This window comes from Lepus europaeus, chromosome 1 (genome assembly GCF_033115175.1).
Source record: "Lepus europaeus isolate LE1 chromosome 1, mLepTim1.pri, whole genome shotgun sequence".
In the NCBI taxonomy this organism is placed as follows: domain Eukaryota; kingdom Metazoa; phylum Chordata; class Mammalia; order Lagomorpha; family Leporidae; genus Lepus; species Lepus europaeus.
In genome coordinates, this window is record NC_084827.1 from 158637487 (window position 1) to 158662537 (window position 25051).

General features: G+C 36.3%; 1 protein-coding gene across 1 annotated transcript in view; it reads left to right on the forward strand.

Annotated features, from left to right (window-relative positions):
- SPAG16 (sperm associated antigen 16) overlaps positions 1–25051 on the forward strand; it is a 1194746-nt gene that overhangs the window by 965239 nt on the left and 204456 nt on the right. The window lies entirely within an intron of this gene.

Consider the following 25051-nt stretch of genomic DNA (forward strand, 5'->3'; position numbering starts at 1 on the left):
GTTGTGGTATGTGGAAGAAGTGAAAAAAGGTGAACACTCCTATAATAATAATCACAGTCGGGTATTTACTCATTTATTTGTCTGTTTATTTGTTTGAAAGGCAGAGTTAGGGAGGGAAGAAAAGTGGGAAGGGAGGGAGAGAGGAGTGAGAGATCTTTTACCCACTAGTTTACTCCTTAGATGGCTGCAACAGCTAGGTCTGGGCCAGGCTGAAGACAGGAGCCAAAAACTCGATTCTGGTCTCTCACGTGAGTGACAGGGATTCATGTCCTTGAGCAATCATCTTCTGCTTCCCAGGTATGTTAGGGATCTGGACTAGGAAAGATTATCCAGGACTGGAATGTGCACTCGTATGGGATGCAGACATCCCAAATGATGGCATGCACTATACTACAGAGCCTGCCCCCACGGTGCCTTATTTAATTAAACATAGTGCATGTCTGAGCATCCTGTGTTGTTTCAAAAAATTATAGAATTTTATTATAGTTTACTGATTACTCAAGTAGTTTATAGGATTTATTTATTTGCTATTTGAGTTTCTGACATGTATATATTAAAATCTTTAATCACTAATATTGATTAGATCCTTAAAATTTGGTCAGTTTTTGCTGTATATATTTTGAGATTTATATTTATAATAATTGTATCTTCTTGAGATTTTCTCCCTTTTATCAGCTAAAACATCTCCTTCATGATGACTTGCCTTGTGTTCTATTTAGTCTCTTATTAAAGCTTATGTATTGTATCCTTTTGCATATGTTCTGAGTAATCTTTCTATGGACTAAAAAGACAGTGGTTCTCCAAAACTCTGCAGTCTTCATGTTAAAGGTTTGTGGATTAAAGGTGAAGAGAGGATCTAACTGTGGCATCAGAGAGGTCGTTCTGGTGGGAGGTCTTAAGTTCATTTGGGCTATGCACTCAGAAGGTAGCTCTCATGAAACAGCGTTGGTTATTTTTTAGCAGAGTTCAGAATAGGTTCTCTCTGCTTTCTGGCTTACCAGGTGCTCTTTCCTCTGCCTGGTTCCCATCACGGCCAGCCTCTACCAGATGCCAAACTGAGGAGGCTCTCTGACTCTCAACAGGGAACTTCCACATTATAATGTAAAGTGAACTTTTTCATTCCCAAGTAGTTCCTCTTGGGTGTTTGTTAAAGTAATAAAAAGCTGACCAATATGTTTTCTAAACCTTTACTTTTATTTCTTTTTTAAAAAAGAAGATATGTTATTTGAGAGGCAGAGATATAGGCAAAGAAGGAGAGACAAGAGAGAGAGGTTTTTCACCTGCTGGTTAACTTCCCAAATGGCTGCAACAGCCTGATCTGCGCACATCCGAAGCCAGGACTCAGGAGCTTATTCCAGGTCTCCCACATGGGATGTGGGGACCCAAGCACTTGGGCCATTCTCCACAGCTTTCCTAAGATTAGCAGGGAGCTAGATCGGAAGTGCAGCATCTGGGAGTCCAACCAGTGCCTATATGGGATGCTGGTAAGCTGGCAGAGACTTAGCCTACTATGCCACTGTGCCAGCCCTACTTTTCATATCTTCTTATGAAAATTATTTGTATTTTAGTTTTTCTAATCAAAATTTCCTATTTTTGGAATGATTAATGTGCTAACAGTATTGTTTTCCACATCAATATATTTGCATAGAAAGATACTCGTAGTAAGAGTTTCTGGAGGGGGAAAATCTTTGTTTATCTGTTGAGAGAGGGATGTTTAAAGAAACATTAAGGAATTGACTCACTTATGGGGGCTGTCAAGTCTGAGTTCTGCAGGGCAGGGTAGTAGGGTAGAGACTCATGAAAAGTTGATGTAGCTTGAGTCTGAAGATTGTATGGTGGCAGAATTCCTGCTTTCTCAAAGCATGTTAGTCTTTCTTTCTTAAGACTTTCAACTGATGTGATGAAGCCCACCAACTTTCGAATGCCATCTACACTGATTTTTTTAAAGATTGATTGATTGATTTTAAAGATTTATTTTATTTATTTGAAGACAGAGTTACAGAGAGAGGTAGAGACAGAGAGACAGGTCTTCCATCCGCTGGTTCACTCCCCAGATGGCCCCAATGGCCAGAACTGAGCTGATTCAAAACCAGGAGCCAAGAGCTTCTTCCTGGTGTCCCATGTGGATGCAGAGGCCCAAGGACTTGGGCCATCTTCTGTTTTCCTAGGCCACAGCAGAGAGCTGGATCGGAAGAGGAGCAGCCGGGACTAGAACCAGCACCCATGTGAGATGCCGGCACTTGAGGCCAGGGCTTTAACCTGCTGCACCACAGCGCCAATCCCCATCTACACTGATTTTGAGCAGATACTGGGTATCATAGATACAGCAATATAGTCAAATTGGAAGGTAAAATTAACCATTAAATGACAGATTATGATAGTCCAGCCTGTGTCTTTTCTTTAGTAGCCTTAATTCTTTCAAGAGATATTTACTGCTTCCTATTTTAGACATTAAGTGTGTGTGTGTGTGTGTACATTCCCATGAACTTATATTTTTCTTAATGGACAAAGTTCAGAGTGTGGGAGATAGGTAATAAGTAACAAATGGAATTAATACAAACATATATCTGCTGGGTCTTAGTCCACCTGTACAAGGATGGACTGGGTCCGAGGAAAGGTAAGTGCGCTGCTTGTCCGTTCCCCAGCCTCCGGATCCCAGAGACAATCAGACTCAGCGGGGAGCCAAGTCTAGCAAGGACTCACTCACCTTTTGCATAATAGTACCTTTTATAGCACAAAACTGCAGAGTCATTGGGGCAGGGCTAAGGACCAACCAATCACTTAAAAAATCACCTTATGGGGGGATTTCTATAGGACTAGCCCTATGTCTATACACTTGTTACTAGTTTTGTTACCTCCCCTGATGTTGCGCAGCCAATTAGTTTTAGTGGTAAACAACTTTGGATTCCGCCCATCTTACTTCTTCTGCGCGCCATCTTACTTGGCTCCGCGCAGCTCCATTCCGTGCAGCTCGGGTGGGGGCACACGGGGGCAGCTGCGTATGCAGAGCCCCCAGGCCTGGCCTGGCCTGGCCGTGCTCATGCCCCACATATATCCCCAGTGATTTAAGTTCTATTAAATAGCATCAAGTCAAGTTAAAAGAATAACCATAGAGTATAACTTTGGAGCAGGGCTGGGGAACATCTGGCTCAGTCTTTGTAGGCCCATTAAATCATTTTGTCTGTCCCAGCCAAAGCAGTCATGGGCAGGACTCCAAATTCAATAAACGTAGGAGTTTTGTTTTTTGTTCACAGCAACATAAATTTATATTATGTGAATAATAATATAAATTTTGAGGGACAAGCAAAGAACATCCATTAAAGGATAGACAGGACACATAGGACAACCTGATGGGACAGACATGTATTCTCTTTGGCTATCTGCTTGTATTGAGGTGGCTGAGAGGTCAGTCAGTGCCAAGCAGACTGGGAATGTAGCCATTGGCCAAGTAGTAACACACTGTGGCAAAACCACGGCAATCAGATTATGATGAGGTAAGATGCCGTGAGATAATTCCTAGTGACGTTGATGACCTTGCCTCCAATGACTGATGACAGTGTTGTTGACTTCTTTGTTGACACTGATGATAACTCCAATGCAACTTTCATCCACATGTCCACAATCAACAATCCACACGAAAACTGCGTCTCAGGTGAAGATTAAGAAAATTGCAGTACATGGAAGAGATATCAAGAGTAGATGATGTGAACATTAGAAATGATCCAAATCCAAGATTCAGTATTAGAACAGTGATCCAAACAAAATACTTGCATCACTGGCAATATACATTCTGGCTAGATTTCAAAACTTAAGTGGTTTGACATCCTACAAATGGCTACTACAAAGTAAAAGAAAAGTTGATGCAGAGTGTCCATCTTTCCAAGAGAAATGGACAAATGATTTTTGTATTGTTGAAATCAAAGGCAAACTGGTGTTTCTGGTTTGTGGCAGTGTGTTAGCAGTAATGCAAGAAGCCAGCTCAAAACATGCTAAGCTCAGTGACTGGCAAGGCCAAATGCATCTGGATAAAATCAATGCTCTTCAGTGGTGTTTGGAATCACAACAAGCCATTATCACTGGCCCTCATTTTAACAGAGAGAACATTATTCAGAGAATTTATGTAATTAGAGAACTAATTGCAAAGAAACTGAGCCCTCATATAGAAGGAGAGTTTATGAAAAAAAGTTTATGGTGGTTTCTGCAGAGTTGAGCCCACAAGACAAAGTACAATTGTTTCAGAGTGTTTGTTTCAGAGAACCATATCGGATTGGATTACTGATTTAGTACAAGATATTGAAAAACACTGAAGGATTCTGCAGGGGATTTTCAGTTTTTCTCTATGGCTTGCAATAAGGCAACAGACATAACAAATACTGTCTCATTGGCTGTTTTTGTTGGATAACTGCAGAATTTGATGTATTAGAGGAACTGCTGTCACTGGAAGCCATAAATGGGACTATAAGAGGTGAGACTTCTTTGAGAAACTTGTTTTTATCAATGAAAAAACTTGAACATTTGAAAAATTAAGTGGACTTACTACAGATGGAGCTCCAGCCATGGTTAGCTCACAAGAAGGGTTAATTGCATTTGGCAAGAAAGAAATCCATCTTCTCATCTTGATCTGAGTGATTTAATTATATGCAATTGTGCACTGTCATTGTGGCTCAACAATGTGATGTCCACAGCAGTGTCATGCATGAATCTTGTCAAGGGCAGAGGGCTTCACAGCCACCAGTTTAAGGAATTATTGAATGATCTCGACACTGGCCTGATTTATCACTGCAAATTGTGGTGGCTGAGTCACAAGGATGTGCTCGTGAGGTATATGAACTGTGAGGGCAAGGACTGATGGAGCAGTTGATGGAGATGAAGGGAAGACCTGTCAGAGAGCTCACTGACAGCAAGTAGCTATGTGTTCCAGAGTCCACTCTAGACATTACTAAGAACCTCTCATTGCTGGATGTCAAGCTTTAGGGCCCCAACCAGCTTCATAGCTCCCTCCTTTCAAACATGATATCATTTGAAGCTAAATTAAGGCTGTGGAAAAAGCAACTTGAAATGGAAAACAGTGCATATCCAAACTCTAGAAGGATAAAAGCCTTCTACAACACTCGAAGATGTTGGTGAATGTGTGAAACAGATGCATTTAATGAACGATTTAAGAATGTGAAAAGTAAACCAGTGGAATTAAACATCTTTGCTATCCATTCAATGTGGAAACAGCTGATGTGCCTGATAACATAATCATTCAACTGCAAAGCTAGATTGAGCTGCAAGCTAGGTACCACAACCTCCCACTGCTTGAGTTCTATAAATGTTACATAAGCAATGAGGAATCGCCCACTTTGGGGAGACATGCATTGAAACCTGCATCTGTGTTTGGAACATCTTACTGCTGTGAGAAGTTCTTTTCAAAACTTACCAACTACTATGCCCTAGACTGATGGATGCAAACCTGGAAAAACAGTTTCGAGTAGCAACATCATCAATACCAACTAACATCACATGCTTCACCAAAGAAAAGCAATTCCAGCCATCACGTTAGGAGCTTATTAAATGTTTTACCAAATATAACAGCTAGTTTTAAAGTTGATAATTTGCATGGCCCACAAATGATGTTATAAATATCCAAATAACTGTTAGCAGAAAAACATTGATCAACTCTACTTTAGAGAGAATGTTCAGAGATAATTCCTCGATAACATGATATATGTGAGGGCTGGCACTGTGACGTAGCAGGTAAAGCTGCTGCCTGCAGTGCTGGCATCCATGTGGGCACTGGTTTGAGTCCTAGCTGCTCCACTTCTGATTTAGCTCTCTGTAATGGCCTCAGAAAGCAGTGGAAGATGGCCCAATGCTTTGGGTCCCTTCACCAGTGTGGGAGTCCTGGAGGAAGCTCCAGGCTCCACCTTTAGATCGGCCCAGCTCCGACACTTGCAGCCATTTGGTGAGTGAACCAGCAGATGGAAGAACTCTCTCCCTCTCCCTCTCTCCCTCTCTCCCTCTCTGCCTCTCTCCCTCTCTCCCTCTCTCCCTCTCTCCCTCTCTCCCTCTCCCTCTCTCCCTCCCTCCTCCTCCTTCTCCTCCTCCTCCCCCTCCCCCTCTTCCTCCCCCTTCCCTCTTCCACTCTCTTCTTCTGTCTCTCTGTAACTCTGCCTTTCAAATAAATAAATAAATCTTTTAAAAAATAACAGTATATGTGAGCAGAGACAAGAATGAGTTGAGGAACTGGTTCAAGTGGTTATTGGAGGGGAGGACATTCTAGGCCGAGAGAATGGCAGTGCAAAAATCGCTAAGGCTGGATTATTCCATTTTTTGTATGAGAATGGATGAAGAAAATTAGAAAGGATGAGTTACAGTGTTAGCCAAGGACCAGATCATAGATGATCTTGAAGACTATGGTACCCACTCTGTCTTTATTCTAAAAATATATTAAAGAATTGTGTTAATTTTAAAAGTGCATATATATTTGATAGGGTCTAGGTAAACTCAAATCTTGCCAAAACAGAGTGACATATGCAATGTAAATGATAACTGATGGAGATAAATAAAAATTTAGAATACATAAATATATCTAAACTTACTTTCATTTTATTTGAATGACAGGGAAACAAACAAAAATCTTACATCAGCTACTTCATTCCCCAAATGCCCACAACAGCTACTGCTGCACCATGCCAAAGCAAGGAGTCTGGAATTCAATCTGGGTGTCTTACATGTGGCAGGGACCCAAGTAAATGAGACATCATTGCTGCCTCCCAGGGACTCTTACATGGGAGGTAGGTGTACCAAGTGATGTATTAACAATTACACCAAATACCCACCCCAAGAGAGCTAATTTATCTTAACAAATCAAAGAAAAATCAATAAATTGGTTTGTTGTTAACTATGGATTATTAAATCAGAGAAAATTATTTTTATTTTGTCTAGTAAGACTTAAGTCACTGACTTAACTATACAAAATGTAGATGCAAATGTTGATGCAAATGGAAGGGGAGAGGGAGTGGGAGAGGGGAGGGTTGCGGGTGGGAGGGAAGTTATGGGAGGGGGGAAGCCATTGTAATCCATAAGCTGTACACTGGAAATTTATATTCATTAAATAAAAGTAAAAAAAAAAAAAAAAAAACAAAATGTAGATATGAAATACTCCAGATACAGCTAACAGACAACAATTGATAAAGTTATGATAATGGACAGTTTCTATAAACTATAGCTGTCTTTGCAACTCTTCCCTCTTCAAATTTGGTATGGTATTCCTGTGTGTGAATATGGCTGGCTCTGTTGAAGAGTGGTTAGTTCATTGATTTGTTATTCTCCAGCCTCATATCAATTGAAAACTTTCCACTCATTACTATTACATAAACTTAAACATTTTGATTTTGAGTTTAATAATATTTAGAGGTCCTTAACTTTGCTATTACCAATTTAGAGATGTTTTGTCATTAAATCAGTTTAAGAGTATCTTTGAAGTTACTTGCATTCACATAAACTCACAGGAAGAAATGGTTTCTATTTCATTATGTCAGAATTTTGGAGTCTTTTGGTTATGCATTCTAAAAATGGGAAGCAATGTGATTGTGCTTACAAACCTCATCTCAACATGGGGGCCTCTGGATAATAACACACCACATCTGTTTGCTCTGTAGATTTTAATATCACTCATTCCACCAGCATAGCGTCCCATGCTTAGTCCTGTGGTTTTTCCATTATCAAAAATGACTTGTTTTAAAATGTTTTATGCCACTGCCTCTTGTTTGTCCAAAATTTAATGTGTTTTGAGATAGCTGAACAAGGTAATATTGCTAGATTTCTCACCTCTGTGTTTTTCTTTGCCTGGGCCCAAATTATCCTGTAACTTTTTACTGTTTTGTAGTCTCAATTAAGTATTGCTACTTGTAAGGAAGCCACAACCTGACTTTGGAGTTTGGGACAGGCAGCTGATCACAATGTGATAATATCATATTGATGGTAGTGCTTAATAACCCCATCAAATGTCAACCAACCAAATTAAAATATTGCTTGATACTATCAGTAATTAAGAAAGAAACAAAGCTATATTTACTACAATTCAAAGTCAATTGACTTTCTCATGTGATGAAATTACTAAAGATTTAGGTGCAAAATCAGAAAGCATTGTTCATATTCATTATAAAATATTATGTATTATAAAATAGTCTTCAAAAATAACTAAAAAGGGCATCTTTGAACAACAATCATGAAAACATAATCACTGAAGATAATTTGAAAGTAAATTAAGGTCTAAGCAGGAAATTAGTTTTAATATAGTATTTCAAAATCAAATAATGGAATAAATGTGGCCATTAAAATGATATAAATATCATTAATAATGATAAAAAAGTACAGATAGATTTTTCATTATATATACATCAATCTCTCTTATTCATGGTTTTAGTTGCCCATGACCCCAAAATGTTAATAAAAATTCCAAAGATTGAAAGTTGCCACTGTATGTGACATGATAAAAATCTGCTCCAGGCCATCCAGGTTGTTATCACCTTTTCCAGTGTATCCATGCTATATACACTACTTACCACAGGGCAAAGGAGAGAAAGGGAAACCATATGTTACTTTTTAAAAAATTTATTTCAAAAGAGGAGAGAGAGACACAGAGATAGAGAGACAGAGAGAGCATCTCCCATTCTCAGTTTAACTCCTCAAATCCTGCATGCTTCAACAGCCAGGCCTGGGTCAGACTGAAGCTAAGGGCCCAGAACTCATTCTAGTTCTCCATCATGTTTGGAACAGATTCAAGTACTTGAGCCATCACCTGCTGCCTTCCATAGTACACCTTAGCAGAAAACTGGAGTCAGGGACAGAGCCAAGACTCAAACTCAAAAATTATAGGAGGAAAGAAATAATTAAAATTAAAGAAGAAATAAGCAAAACTGAAACAAAACATACAAAATATCAGCAAAATTAAGAGCTGGCTTTTGAAAAAATAAACAAAATTGATACACCATTAGCTGAACTAACAAAAAAAAAAAAAAAAAAGAGGGAGAAAACCCAAAGTAATAAAATCAGAGATGAAAAAGAGATTTAACAGTGGATAGCACAGAAATAAAATGAATCATCAGGAATTACTACAAACAGCTATATGACATCAGATTAGAAAAAATAGAAGAAATGAGTAGACTCCTGGACACATACAATCTACCAAAATTGAGTCATGAAGACATAGAAAACCTGAACAGACTAATGTCTTGTTAAAATTGGCCAGATTTGATAAAGATCTGCTACAACCAACACTTTCTCTTTCCTCTCAAAATTAGCTAGAAAGAAGAGAGAAGGGCAGGTAAAGACAATTCACTCTGAAGCTGCTTGAGAGTTGGTGTGTATACCTATTTGATGTTGAGGCTTCCTCTCTTGAGTCTTCTCAGAGAGCTGGCTAGAAGAGACTTTCTTGCTCCCTGTCTTGGGGTTAAAATTTTGATTGGAACATGCATAACCCATTTCAGCTACATCTCTAGCCATCCTTTGCACCACCCCACCCCCCCTCTTTTTTGAAAGGGTTGGCTTGCTAAAGGAAAATTTCAGAATGAACTGAGCAGGTCCCATTGAATAGCTCTTATCTCTAGCATTCTGCTTGAGAAAGTCTATCCTCAGGCATGCAGGTTCTCTTCCCATTGCTGCCAGCAGACTACCCTAGTGAAGACCTAAGTGATTGCAACTCAGCCAGTGATGATTAGAGTGATGCATAGGTGGGCACAGGTAATCCACCATTGGAAGCATTAGGATGCACCTGATGATGCAAATATGTGTTATGCTTTTAATTCACCCTTTTTACATGATAGTTGATATTATGTCCTTCATCTCTGACACAGAGAGGTGAAGGGAAGTGTTATCCTATTGATTCTCTCAAAAATAACAGATTCCTTTTGTATGCCCTTTGGAGGGAAAGAATGAGCTAAATAAAGTGAAGGAGCAAATATCCTTGGATAGAGACCTTGGCTTAAAATAAGGTTGAGCAGGCTGGTGTGATTAGAGTAAATAAAGAAATTAAGGTATAATGGATGAAATGCATGAAAAGAGACTGGGAATTGTCTCCCCCGATGGGTAACAGACTTTCAGTGCCAGCAGACTTCCACAGGGTGTGATAATACTGATGGGAGGGTAGCCTGGACAAGCGTTGTTAACTCAATTGCAGTGACTTCATTGTCAGTATTTTGTCTATGGGACACTACAGTTAAACATCAAATTAAACATTTCTTTTTGCTTTAAAAACTAAATAATTATCTAAGGAGACCAAACTTTCCTTTGTAAGTTAATAAATAATGAATTTCCACACGAAATAAATAAAACACCAGAAAAGAAATTGTTATAGTATGTAACTTACTGTGAAAGTCATTCTTTTTAGCTATAATAGTATCTGAGATGTAAGTTAATGTATGCTTATTTGATACTAACCAATATAGTTTAATTTGGTGCCACTTTGTTCATAATCTGAGTTTTTTCTAATGGACTAAATTAAAATTCAAAATGTTGAGTTTAGCAGTAGTTGAAGAATATTTCACTTTCTTTTGTGCATTTCTGTCCCAAAAGCCAGGCAGTATTTTGCATTTTGGTCATATTTCTTCTGCTGAAATAATGAGGGTGGGGACTTTTTACAACTGCAGGCAATTGCTTTGAGCTCTAAGCACTTTGAAGAGATTAGCCCTATTGATATTCTCTTCATTCTTTTGGAGAAAAATCCTGCCTTCCCTTGAGTGTAGGAAGATGGACAGCTATTGAATAGAAAGAGCTTTTGTCTAGCAGATAGTGTGGTATTAAATATTCTCTTCTCAAAGATATATGCAACACAAGAAATTTCCCAAAGAAGATCTGGAGCTTCCTCACACTGACTTGTTAATTTTACTTGAACCTGCAAAGTTCAGTTTGGTATCATTTGCCTGAAAAAAAATATCCTTAACAGGAATAAAGTCTGGATTGTGGTATTATTAAGCCAGCCAACTCGGTGATGAGCAAGTTAATTATCTAGGGGATAAAAAGGGGAGGGGCAGAGAGAAGAATTTCTACCAGCAATAGAGTGAAAAATATGCAACTGAAGTATTTGGAGGCCTGCCCACCCAGTAGGCCAACGTCCTGTCTCTCCTGTGTGAATTAATCAAAGACAGCTTTCTTTCACTTAAACATGTTACAGATTGCTAGAATTCAGATTAAAACCTGTAAATAGAATAAATTTTATATTACTTGACTCCAAATACATTGTTATTGTTGTTTTGCAGATTCATTTAGCAAATACTTCAATCCAAATAACTTTTTTGGCATTAGAAATGCTTTCCTGTGGGAGAGGGTTACATATATTTCTGTGTATGTGTGTTTATATATACATATATAAAACATAATATATAAAAATATGTAAATATATAAATACATATATTTCATTGCAGTAGTTCTATCTAGTGTCTGGCTTAAATACAAGAGCTTCATCTACTGATTCGCTTGTTCCTGCAATCAGATAAATACTACAATCTTTTGAAGGTCATTAGATCCTTCCTTCTCTAAAAGCATTCCTTGAAGTTCAACAGCTTAGCAAGTTTCTGTTGCTTTGTGTTCCTTTCTCTGTTACATATACATAAAAAAGGAGCATTTCTTATATTCGGAGAAGATAATAAAACCTGTGATTTAGGAAACAAAGTTATCATCAAATAAGCCTTTTATTTATGCTATTCAGACTGCCTGTCTTCAGGATATCAAGAGTATTGATCAATTCCAGGTCAATTGGATGTGTGAGATGGAAGTGGTGTGCTCTGAGCTCATGATTATATCCTGGGGTTTGAAACAGTAAGTTTGACTGCATGCCATGTTGCTGTACCTTCTTTGGTCTTATTGCCTATGCAGTTGAAATAATCTCTCTGTTATTTCTAAAAGCCAGTTTACTGGGAAATGACTTGTATTACAATTCTGGCTATTTCCTTAGGGTATTAGAAACGACAGACTCTACCACCTCCATCCCTGGAGTGTCTTAATTCCAGTCTCATGGTCAGCAATCTGGGGCAGGGTCCCAGGTGACACTGGGATGGGAAAATAGAAATGTGAGTGAGATTTCCTGAAAAATATGTAAGGGCAGCAAACTGCTGTTCTGCCTTTATAAGCAAGAGTGCTTCTCAGGGTCTCAATATTTTGTGACTCCTGAGTCCTGGAAACTATGAGTTAATGAGATTTTTTTTTCCCAAGATCAATCCAACTTTCAGGAAATGAGATAAGACATAAAATTCCAATTCATGGACCTGGCCACTTTTATTTTACTTCTTCATTACACTGGATCTTAATTATGATGGCAAAACTTGAAAGACCAATTTTTGACTCCTTTACATCAAGATTGATAGTTTATAAGTACTTAGAACATCAAAGCTCTCCTTTTTCAGTGCTGTTTTCCTATAATTTATAAAATTTACTTTGTTCTTTTACTGTACTTTGCTGAATTATTTATATTACCTTATATGGATATTGGTGTACCAAAGTATTTATTGATTGATAACTGCACAGAAGACAGCATTTCATGGTAGTCATTATCAGTAATTCATCTGAAAACTTCAAATTAAATGCTTTTAAATTTTAAAATTTGAGAAAATTTTTCAGCAACTTTGTTTCACTTTTAAAGGAGTGTTCCTTGCACTAACAGGTTGTATTAACAGATTAGCTCTTCTCAAATGTGGTAAAAGAAAATTTTATCTTGTTCTGTACTGATACTTGTATATCAAGTACTACAGAAGTTCTTTTAGAATCATGAATAATTTTGTCTTTTACTTGTTTAACTTCAAAAAAAAAAGATTTATTTATTCCTTTAAAAGACAAGTTAGAGAGAGGGAGAGACAGAGAGAGACCTTCCATCCACTGGTTCACTCCCCAAATGACCTCAACAGCTGGAGCTGGGCTGCCCTGAAGCCAGTAGCCAGGAGTTTCTTATGGGTCTCCTATGTGGGTGGCAGGGGCCCAAACACCTAGGCCATCATCCTCTGCTCCCTTTTCCAGGTGCATTAGCAGGGAGCTGGATCAGAAGTGGAGCAGCTGAGAACTGAACCAGTGCCTGTATGGAATGCAGATATGGCAGGTGGCAGCTTTACCCAATGGGCCACAATATCAACCCCTAGTTAAAGTTTTTATTTGGTGGAACATTTAGCTCTTGACTGTAATGTAAATTAAAAATATGTTATCACTAAAACGTTATTAAATTAAGTACATATATATTTTCAGTAAAAATAACGATTATTAATGTTGAAAAAGTTAACATTACCTTCAGTTATTAGTTAGTGTGACAATACTGCCCAGAAGATATCTGTCTCCAAATCACTCGCCTGGCACAATAAATGTTCCCTTCCTCTTGCCATCAGGCTACCAGGAGGAAGACCCTTCTGCATACAATTTTTAAAACATGCATCTTCAACAAACACTTTGGGAATTAACATCTAGCCAGTAATGGGAGAAGGGAAGGAAGAAAAGGAAGCCTGCCTCTAATCACCTTTGCACAAATGTAAAAAAAAATTAGACATTTCATTTAGTTAGCAAGTACTAGATCTCTTTTAGATACAAGAGGGATTTGTCTTCCCTGGCACAGCAGCCATTTTCCAGGAACAACTCTTCTTTGCTGAAGGGAATGGATATTTTGTCATCAACAAAATGAGAATTGCTAAATAATAATGAGAATTAATGTATTTATCATATTATGTGTTGTGATTTCCTTGGAATATCATAAGTAAAAAAGAATACTACTGTTTATAATCACAAGGATATTTTGCCAAGTAGACATTATATTCCTCTGCAAAACACATTTGTAAACCTTTTTCTTGGACACCTTCTTATTATATATATATATATATATATATATATGTTTATTAAAAGTTTTTGTTGATGACAAAATATCCATTCTCTATCTAAGAACTAGGAGATGAAATAGAAATAACCATCTAAGTGGATATATTTTAAGATAATATAAAGGATAGGAAGTTGTTCTTAAAAAGCAGTAGTAGTACTAGAGTAAGAGGCTGTATCTATAGCATGAACACTACATTTCAAAATTACAAGACAGACCGTAGGAAATTGTAAAAATTACAGTGAAAAAATCCTCCAAACAGATCTTCATATAACCCTGTTATTACTTCACACTACCCTTTAGTTGTAATTTTCCAAGTCGGCTGCTAAGTTGCCTTTCAAAGATTTATCTTAGCAAATGGTCACTCTGTCTATGCACAAAGAACGTGAATTAACCCTATAATTTTGCAGATTTTTTTAAAGGTAGGCTAAAAGAAAGATTCCTTTCACTTTCCTTTGATTCCAAAGAATGTATAGTTGTAAATTTTTCCCCTGGGAACTCAGTAAGCCAATCTTCACCTGACTCTTTCTTCAAGTGTCTCATGTCACAGTAGAAGCACAGTAATGGTCAATTATTTTTAAAGATTCTGGGGTTTGCTCACTCTCCCACGAGAGAGACTCCACTGGGATTGTGTGTGTGTGTATATGTGTGTGTACATACATATATATATATATATATATATGAATAAATATTTTTTTTGAAAAAGAGCTCTTTCACAGACAGTGTTGTCTGTAACTTCGTAGTTACAGTGGTTTCCCTAGATACTATTAACACATCTCTGGAGCTAGAATTTCATGCTAGATAGTTTCACAATGTCTATTTGTGGAATATTTGTGTTTGTTTGTAATTACAGCTAAAATCTAGCTCTAACAGTGCTCATAAATATGGATCAAGTTAGTTTGTGAATTTACAATATTTATATAAAAACTAAAATCATTATATTTTCAGTTGATGGTAAATTATCATCCTGTTAGAAATATATAAGCTATTTTCTGTAGAAAAAGGCATCATTTATTCCATTGTGTAAGCTCAAAACCCCTGACTTTTCATTAACTTCTTAATATATGGATCATTACCAAGCGCTGTCTATTTTGCTTGGAAAATGGCTTCAAAATCTAATCTCTTAGATGAATTATTTTTAAAACTGCTGACCTGATCATGACAGTGCCCTTTTAAAAATTCCTCAGTGGGACCGACTCTTCTATCAGCCTCTTCTCTCATATTGTAGATACTCAGTATTCTCCTTTTTTTTTTCTTTGTCTTCCCATATTCTACCTGGCAAACACACATTCTGTAATATTCTGTTCAAATAGCACTTTCTCTAATATCAATCCCTCATTCCAGCACTAATTCTATTCCTCAAGCAAAATGCATTCCTTTCTCATCTATGTAAGCATTATGCCAGAAGGTAGCGTTTTGACAAAAAAAAAAAATCACTTCTTATGGAAGTTTGATTTGTTTTCCGGTTTATATTATATGTTTATTTTATGACTGACTTATTGTCATTGTGGATTATTGATAATACTTTTGCTAGTGTCAAATTAATATAACAATGATGCTTCACAATAATTAATAAAAACCATAAATTTGTTCCTCTCTCTATATAAATATTTCATATGTCTTAATTATGGAGACATGCTCTATATAAATGTTAGGAGAAAAAAATATAAACATGTACTATATTTGACATAATTTGGCTATTGAATTTAGTACATTATATATTTTTATACTTTGTGTCATATGAACTTGAGTATATATATATTTGTATATATATAACTGTTAAATATGTATGCATAATCATATATAAAAGAAGATACTAAGAAAGCATAAAGGTACTTATTTTTATAAATCCAAGAGAACTTATTTTTAAATGTTTTAAATCTAATTAGACAAAATGGTAGTATTTTTGGAATAGAATTCTCTTGTTTGCTGAATTATGTTTTTTAGACAGGAAATATCTTTTTAAAACAGGAAATATTAGGTTTTTGCAAACAATGATGTCCAAGTCTTCTGATTGCTACATTATGTAGTTTGTGAAACAAGGGAAGTGATGGGCATCAATGTGGAAGACTGTATGGATAAAACTGGAAACATAGGCTAACCCTCAGATGTTTCAACAAAATTAATACAGCCCTGGTGGAGCTCTCTCATGCTGAAGGAACATCTGGATGTTCCTTGATCTCAAGACTAGAACTTGCTAACAAGAAATTAAAACAAGAAACTTCTTGTGTGAACAGAGTGGAATCTGAAAATGAATTTCAGGATGATCTTTGAATCTCTACTGATTTTGAATGCCTGTAAAGTAATAAAGTTCTTTCACATGAGCCAGGCATGATAGTAAACTAGAAATAAACCTTAGGGATATGTCATACATGTGCATTTAAATTAGTTTGTTTTATACCACACACAGATCTTTGAAAAATATTAAAGTAATATATCTAATAATGTCTAAAAGTAAACTATTTACCATATGATCCAGCCAGTCCACTTCAGGGAATTTACCTAAACCAATAAAATCAGCATATGAAGAGCTATCTGTACCTCCATGTTCACTGCAGCATAGTTCACAATAGGTTAAGATATGGAATCAATCCAGATGTCCATCAACTGTTGATTGGATAAAGAAACTATGGTATATACACATTATGGAGTACTAGCCAGCTGTTTAAAAAAAAAGAGAGAGAGAGAGAGAGAGAGAAAAGAAAAGAAATCCTGTCTTTTGTGACAAAATGGTTGCAACTGGAAACCATTAATGAAATAAGCCAGTCTGAAAAAGACAGATATCATGCTTTCCCTGATCCAAAACAACTAATAGAGTATCTGAAATGTTATGTATTGGAGTGAAGTAGAGATTTTGAGACTCGAAAATTGTTTATAGCCCTTGTCTATTCCATTGAAAAAGATTTTTTTTCTTCATACTATTTGTCAAACTATTTTACTTAGTGTAAGGTTAACTATAAGATCATTAAGTAAACTGAAAATAGATCTTTTTAAAGATTAACAGTGGGAATGCGAGAGAGAGGAAGAGGAAAGGTTGGAGCATGGGAGGGAGTGAGTGTGGAAAAGGAAGTTTCACCATGTTCCTAAATCCATATATATTAAATACATGAAACTTATATAACTTAAATAAAATTTTTTTGAAAAGAAAAATATTAAATTAGTATTTCTTGTTTTTAAGATTTATATTATTTATTTGACAGAGTTACAGAGAGAGGTAGAGACAGAGAGAGAGGTCTTCCATCTGATGATTCACTCCCCAAATGGCCACAACGGCCAGAGCTGCACTGATCTGAAGCCAGGAGCCAGGAACTTCTTCCAGGTCTCCCACATGGGTACAGGGGCCCAAAGACTTGGGCCATCTTCTGTTGCTTTCCCAGGCCATAGCAGAGAGCTGGATCAGAAGAGGAGCAGCTGGGACTAGAACCGCTGCCCATATGGGATGCCAGTGCTTCAGGCCAGGGCTTTAACCTGCTGCGCCACAGCACAGGCCCCAGTATTATTTCTAATAGTGTCTAAAGGTAAACTATTTATAAAAAGTATTTTTGGTATTTTTATCAAGAAGAAATATTTTCAGGATATGTGTTACTGTTCAAAGAAAGTCCTTTTCTTTGAAATACTGACCATTGTACATAAATAGTGCAATATCTGTGACTATCATATGGTTCAGCTCTTTTTTTTTCTTGGCTTAGGAACATTGCAAACTACACTTATTCACTAAACCATCTTATGTTTCACCGAAACAAATAATATGTGTGCCCAGGACAAGATACTATAGTTGTGGTATGTTAATAATGAAAATATTGCCAACTTCCAATCACTTGCTTGCTTCTAGAAATATTTAGTAACACAAAATGTAATTGTATAAGAAAGAGAATACTGTTCAGTTCCTAAGAGTTTATTGTAATAGTGTTTGGTCTTCACCATTTGCCAAATTAGAAAGAACGGCTAGACCTGTGTTCTAAAACATTGCCTTTCTTGGCAATGTTTTTGTAGCCTGTGTTATTTCCATTGAGTTTTGTGCTACTGGTTGGTATATTTTTTTTTAATTTGGCCATGATATTTTGAGTTTATGAAATGAGCAATATTAGGCCCTGTAGTGCTGAAACCCCTGTGGATAACCCGCCTCTTTCATAGAAGAAACCAGTTCCCTGTAGTTCTGTTGGTTTTACTTAGCAAAGACCATTTGCTTGTATCCACCTCTTTTCCTACAGGGGCAATTCCTCTTTCACTGCTCCATGATGTCAACACACCTTTCTCTACAATGTGGTCTCTCTTCTTTTCATTTTTTTTTCTTTTCCTTCCAAACTGGACTATTTATTATAGAATAAACAAATGTGGTACTACATAACTTAAGAGCTAAAATAAAATGAATGATAGACAATATTTCCAAAAGAATGGATGTATGATAAATGTGCTTACATGGATTTATGGCTATAGGAAGCTTTCTTTTGGACATTATAAAAAATTCCCATGTACTTATGGCTCTAGGCTTATTGGCAACAGTAATCAAACTGGTATTTATCAACCACATTAAACTCCATATGTTTAAATTTAAATTTATATCATAAGAAATATTATGATTAAAATGCCTAGAATCCAATAGTCTGTATTTTATATTTTTCATAAAAACACAAATCGGTATTAGAATCATTCAGATATTACTAAGCTACTCTGTCTTAGCATTTATTTAGGAAAAAACTGTCAATTTTACATAAATTCCCCAGATAAATAGCATGGATTTATGTGAAGCTATGCAGATAAATAATGTTCTGCATCCTTCACCACCCCCTATTTCACAACAAACTAATGTGTGCTTCTCCAAATATGAAGATGCATATTTTAAAATCACCATAAACTAGAGCATCTACATCTTCTGTCATTAAGGAGTGAACAGAAGGAAATTGGGGCTCTCCCCAGTACTGTACTCAGGTTGATATATTTTATATATGCATTAAGGGAAGAATGAAGTGGGCCTGACATCTTTGCATATTGCATGCTATTTATGGAATTTTTCCAGAGAAGAATGGTAATTTTTTGTTCTAATTCTATTTGCTCATATGATGCTGCAGTGGTCTGCAGCAAGTTAACAAGTGATTGTCATTGTATCTCAGTACAAAAGGAAGGCAACCGACAAAATTACCCAGAATCCAGGTTTTCACTTTCTTCACAAGGGCTTATATTTCAATTAAATTTAGAAGTAATTTTATTAAAAATGGGATAAATACTGTTTGAAATGTATTAAATTAGTAATAACTGAAATGTAGGTTAACAGGGAACATCTGAAAAGGAGTAATAGCAATAAAAGTGAACAGATATAAAAAGGAATATCTAAAATAAGAAATGTGATTTTTTTATACTTCCAATCTGTGTATCCACAATGCATGTCTCTCTGCAGTACTGAGCTGATGGGACCATGTCAGCCAAACAGGATAGAGTGAGCAGAGAGAAGGGATGGGAGGTCATACTTTTTGGCTAAGCAGTGATACAAAATAGAAGCCCCTGACTTGACATGGCAGAAAATGTAATGGGCGTTTCTCTCTAATGTCATCCCACAGAGGATTTGGACATAGCTTCCTGTCTGATAAGTAGTTTCCTCCTCCCTTACTTTCTGCCTCTACTGTCTGCCAATGCAGCCTTAGAAACACAGTGAAATAACATAATGGCAGAAAATGTAAAACCGGCCACATTCATAGAAATTCTTTCTAAAGGGCACAAGCATTAATAAGCCTGGCTCTAGCTTTACACACATTTTCTTTTGTACTTCCTCCAGATTTCCTGCCTTCTTTACACCTCTAAGTTTAAAAAAAAATATTTAAAAATGAGTGAGACAGAGAGACAGATACACATAGAGAGATCTCCCATTCATTGGTTGACTCCTCAAATGCCTGCAACAGCTAAGATGATGCCAGGCCAAAACTAAGAGCCAGGAACTCAGCCCAGATCTCCTAGATGCATAGGAGGAACCCAACTGCTTAAGGTGTTACCTCCTTACTTTGTGAGGAGCCTAGATTCAGAAAGGAGCAGGAATGCATATACTCACACTCCGACATAGAATGGAGGCATCTCAAGCAGCAGCTTAACCAGTGCATCCAACACCCGCCTCCACCTCTAAATCTAAATTTTGCAATCCCCTACCATTACTACTTCCACATGCTACAAAATGGTATGTGTTTTTCCAGAAAGATATTGGTAGTTAAGCAAATAGGTTTAAGTTTTATATTAAATTATAACAATAAGAAATGTCTCAAAGATGGTTCAGACCTAGTCAGTGTTATAGATGGAAACCTAACAATGTCTCCTGCATCACAGTGACTTGAAGACCAGTTTTGGATGGCGCTGCCACCACAATGGCATACTATTAAATTATACCCAACATCAAAACACACACTCTCTCCCCTCACCTATTCTCCAACATACCTACAAACTCAATGAGATTAGAAAATGCAACAGTAATTTAATACTCTATGTTATCCAAGAATTTCCATCATCTTTTATATATTTTCTACTAGATTAATCACGCAGTAAAATGAATTATTTATATCATTCTCTTTTTCACATTTTGATGGGCATGGAAAAACTATAACAAAACATGGGGGAAATAAAACTAAAGATTTTAGAAATATTTGTATTGTGCACTAGATAATAAACTCGAGTTATCAGGAATTTGTTCTTTCATATTTATGAAATTGTAGATAATGCATTTTCTCATTTTAAAAATGAATATACCAATATCTCTAGTAGTACTTGTACAGTGGACATTCACAAATATGGTCCATGATTTTTCAGAGTGCAAAAAATAAAATAGACATGAATAATGAAATTGATTGTTTAGCATACAGGCTAATATGTGAATTATACAACCAACACTGAAATGAGAGAGTTATCTTTCAATGTTCTCTTCTGTTCACTGTAACTGCTACAAACTGAGTGGCATGCGTATTAGATGTATGTTTATGATAGGGATTAAAAAGACTGCAAATCCTTTAGTCAGTAAGTTGATTTTTAAACTTTCAGTCTTATCATGGCTACTACTTAAGGTGTAAGCTGTAAAGAGAGAGACTTACAAGATATGTGTTAATGTGGTATATTGGTAGCAAGACTGAAAGAGATGCTCCTGTGGATTCTGTGGTTTTTATACTTGCTCTGTATTTCAGCAGTGTTATGGAGCAGTTCTTAGAATGTATCAAGATCACACCACATTTATTTTTCATAAATATTAGGTCCTATTTCCCAGATTCTTTTCAACCTTGTTTGTATTTGTATGTAAATAAGTATTTACATAATTATGGCAAGAATAAATAATTTTGGGCTTTTTCCTAATGTAGTAGGTTAATGGTAACCTCCTATTTCACTACTCTTCCTCTTTTAAGATTAGTCCTTTGCATTTCTAAGTGATCTATATCTGAATTGCTGCCTTCTTTTCTCATTTTGGAAACTGAAACAACTATTACCTATTTTCTCATTTGTGGCAATCTAAATTCAACTCAACCACAAGCAGATCCGTTTCTCTCCCCTCATGTTGCCTAAATTTCCTTCTTGAGATTATGACATCCTTTTATCCACTCAAGAACAAATAGGATGTGTGGTAAAGAGACATGTAAACTAATAGAGGTGATTTTTCATACATAACGAGGATCTCTCTAGATGTCTCAACTTCTTGGGTCTCTGCCACATAAGAGACTTGGATTTGTTTCTGAGTTTCTTGCTTTGGTTTGGCCCAGCCTTGGCTGTTGCAAGCATTCAGGGAGTGAACAAGTGGATGGAAGATCTCTCTCCATCTGTCTGTCTCTTTCTTTGTCCTTCCAATAACAATGAAAATAAATAATTAAAAAATAGCTGCTACAGGTCTACACTTGCTCATGCAAGAAGAGGGTAAAAACTCCCTAAAAAAACCTAGCAAACTTCAACTCATACAATAGTGTCCCTTTGTCCATTATTTCCCTTTGCCCAGTTCCAGTTACCCACAGTCACTGTCACCCTAGCCCAGACACTAAACAGAAAATTCTATAAATAAGCAATTGATAGGTCTTACATTTCATGCTATTCTGGGTAGTGTGATGAAATCCTACTCTTCTACTCTCTCTCACCCAGACTTAAATGGTCCCCTTATCCAGTTTACTCACGTTGTATATACCATCCACTTGTTAATCAATTAGTAGGCTTCTGGGTTATCATAGCAACTGTCTGAGTATTGCAGTACTTAGGTTTAAGTAGGGCTTATTCCATCTAATAATTACCACAGCACAAGAGCATTAATGCTGAAAAATTGGATATTCCCAAAAGAAACTATGAAGTGCCAACTGTAGGCTAAAAGTGAAATTTCTCCGTAGGGAAGGTTTCTACGATCTATAGTTCAATAAGATAGTTTGAGAGAGACCATATTCAGATAACTTTGATCACAGATACTGCTATAATTGTTCAATTTTATTACTGTTAATCTCTTACTATGCCTAGGTATAAATTAAGCTTTATCATAATTATGTATGTATACAAAAAAACATAAGATACATAGAGTTTGATAATATCCATGGAGTGCTCACTTCAGCAGCACGTATACTAAAATTGGAATGATAATATCTATGGAAACTGGACAGGATGTTGGAATGTACACCTGTATATAAGTGAGGATTCTTATACCTCATCAACATGAACCTTGTCATGTGGCAGTCCTTGCTGAAGTGGGAAGCAGGGAAAAGGGTAAAGAACCAGTCAGCCCTATCATTCTCTCATTTAAGCACAGAAATATCCTGTTTGTGTTCTCTTCATTCATATAATCTAAGCTTGTAGTGTTGGCTTCCAATGTCTAGCTTGTCTTTTCCCCAAATGTACTTTTATGAAGACCAAACTGAAGTTTCCCATGGATAGAGTACAAGCTTATTTTTAAGCCCATGGTCTTTCATAGAAACTTACAGTGCATTATAAGGCCGATCATTGGTTGAATATTACCCGAACATTACTTAAGGATGAATCTGCAACCACTTTCGGAGCCAAAAACAAAAGGGCATAAGTTGATAAAAATCTTATTGCCTGATAGCTTGCAGACATCTGTCAGCAGTTTTGGTTTCTTTTAAAGGGCAGCACATGGCCAACTGATCTCATAGTAGGATTTATAAGTGTAATTATTGCCATGTAATTCAACAAATCACTTTTATCACTGAGAACCTAAAGCTTTCAAATTCTTGCTTTTCTGTCATTGAGACTTCAGGAAGACAGTCTTCTGTAAAATGAGTTTTAATTTCAATAGAAAGCCTTCACTAAAATCTAAGTAATTTAATGATAAAATAGAAATGATGATTTCAAAAATCACTTTTTGCTTTTGCTTTTAAAATACTCCATGGCTATAAAACTTATCACAGCTGAACCTTTTAGGATCACATTGCTTATTAACATCAGTAATTAGTTGTGCTTATTAACATTAGTAATTATCATGCATAGCTGATTGACAAGGTCAATTTGCACAAAAAATAGCCTTATTTGCAGATGTTGAAAAATTTCCCAAAAATGTGCTCATTCTAGAGTCAACATTGCTTGCTAAGCACATCACACTGTAATCTAACATGTACAGACAATTCAAGAATATAACATTTCTGAGCTTGGGTCTGCCTAGCTCACGATATTATTATATGTGAAAAATGAGAAACCCTATATAAATTAGTGAGGACACCTCCTGCAATAGTGTACGTACTTTATAAGTTATGGTTACTGTACAGAAGCTTATTTCTTATTACTGAGTAGAGGCTGTTTGTGTTTGGAAATAAGAATACTAAACTGAACCAAAATATTAAAAAAATAAACCATATTAATGTAAATATATGTACCTGCATTAAATGTTCCTGAATGCATTTATTTCTGTCTCTTTAAGAAATATGTATTTATTTGAAAGTCAGAGTCACAGAAGAATAAACACAGAGGGATTTAATGGTAGTGGTGGCTGGGACTGGGCCCTGCCAAAGCCAGGAGTCCATTCAGTTCTCCCGCATGAGTAAAGGGGCCCAAGTATTTGGACCATCTTCCACTGCGTTCCCAGATGTGTTAGCTGGGAGCTAGATCAAAAATGAAGTAGCCTGGACTCAAACTGTTGCTCATAGGGGATGCTGGCATTTCAATAGCAGCTAAACATGCTGCACCACAATGCTAGCCCTTACATTTCTTTCTGATAGAAAGTTTACAGAATGATAATGAGATGAATTACATATCAAGAAAAGAAGAAAAGCTATGAAGAGGCATCTCTATAAACATTGAGCAGATATATAAAAGTATATGTTACTTATTTTGTTTTCGTTTTTTTTTTTACTTATATAAGGTGAAGGAATTTCATATATATAGATTTAGGAGCATAGTGATATCCCTCCTCCCACCTTGCCTTCTGCTTCCTTATCATTTCTTTCAATTTTTATAATGACATACTTACAGTTTATTTTATAATCATAAGCTTAACCCTCTAAGTAAAGAATTCAACAAATACTAAGAAGAAAAAAACACTGTTCCTCAACAGTAGAGACAAGTACTATAAATAATAATCAAATTGCAAAATGTCAATTTTTCTAATTGACATTATATTTTCTATACTTTATTAGATACCACACATCAGGGAAAACATATTTGTCTTTTTGGGACTGTTTTTTCACTAAACATAATGGTTTTCAGTTGATCCATTTTTTTTTGCAAAAGATGGGATTTCATTCTTTTCTATAGCTGAGTAATATTTCATGTGTATTACTTTTATTGATTTACTTGAGACTGATGAGAGAGAGAGAGAGAGAGAGAGAGAGAGAGACACTCCTATCTGTTGTCATTAATTCACCAAATGCCTACAATGACCAGGACTCTTCTAGGTCTGAAGGTGGGAGCTAGGAATTCATATAGGTCTCTTCATATTCATATAGGTTATAAAAGCTAAGCACTTACTTAGCCACCAATTCATTCATTCAATGAATATTTATCCTTTAAATCAGAAAGCCTGCATTTTTCCATAATTTATTAGAAATTTAAGTTTACAACTCATTGACCATTATGACAATACACACTCCCCTGGTTGCAAGGGAAATTGTGAAGGAGGATCTTCCATCCTCTGTAGCAGAAGACAGCAAGGAAGAAAATGATTGGGAATTGTTAGTTCTTTCAGAGTACTCTTGTGACTCCGTGTTTCTTTGTCTCACCATTTTCTAGCTGTCCAGAGGAAAGAATGAAATGAGGGGAAAAATTAGAATAAAGTGGTCT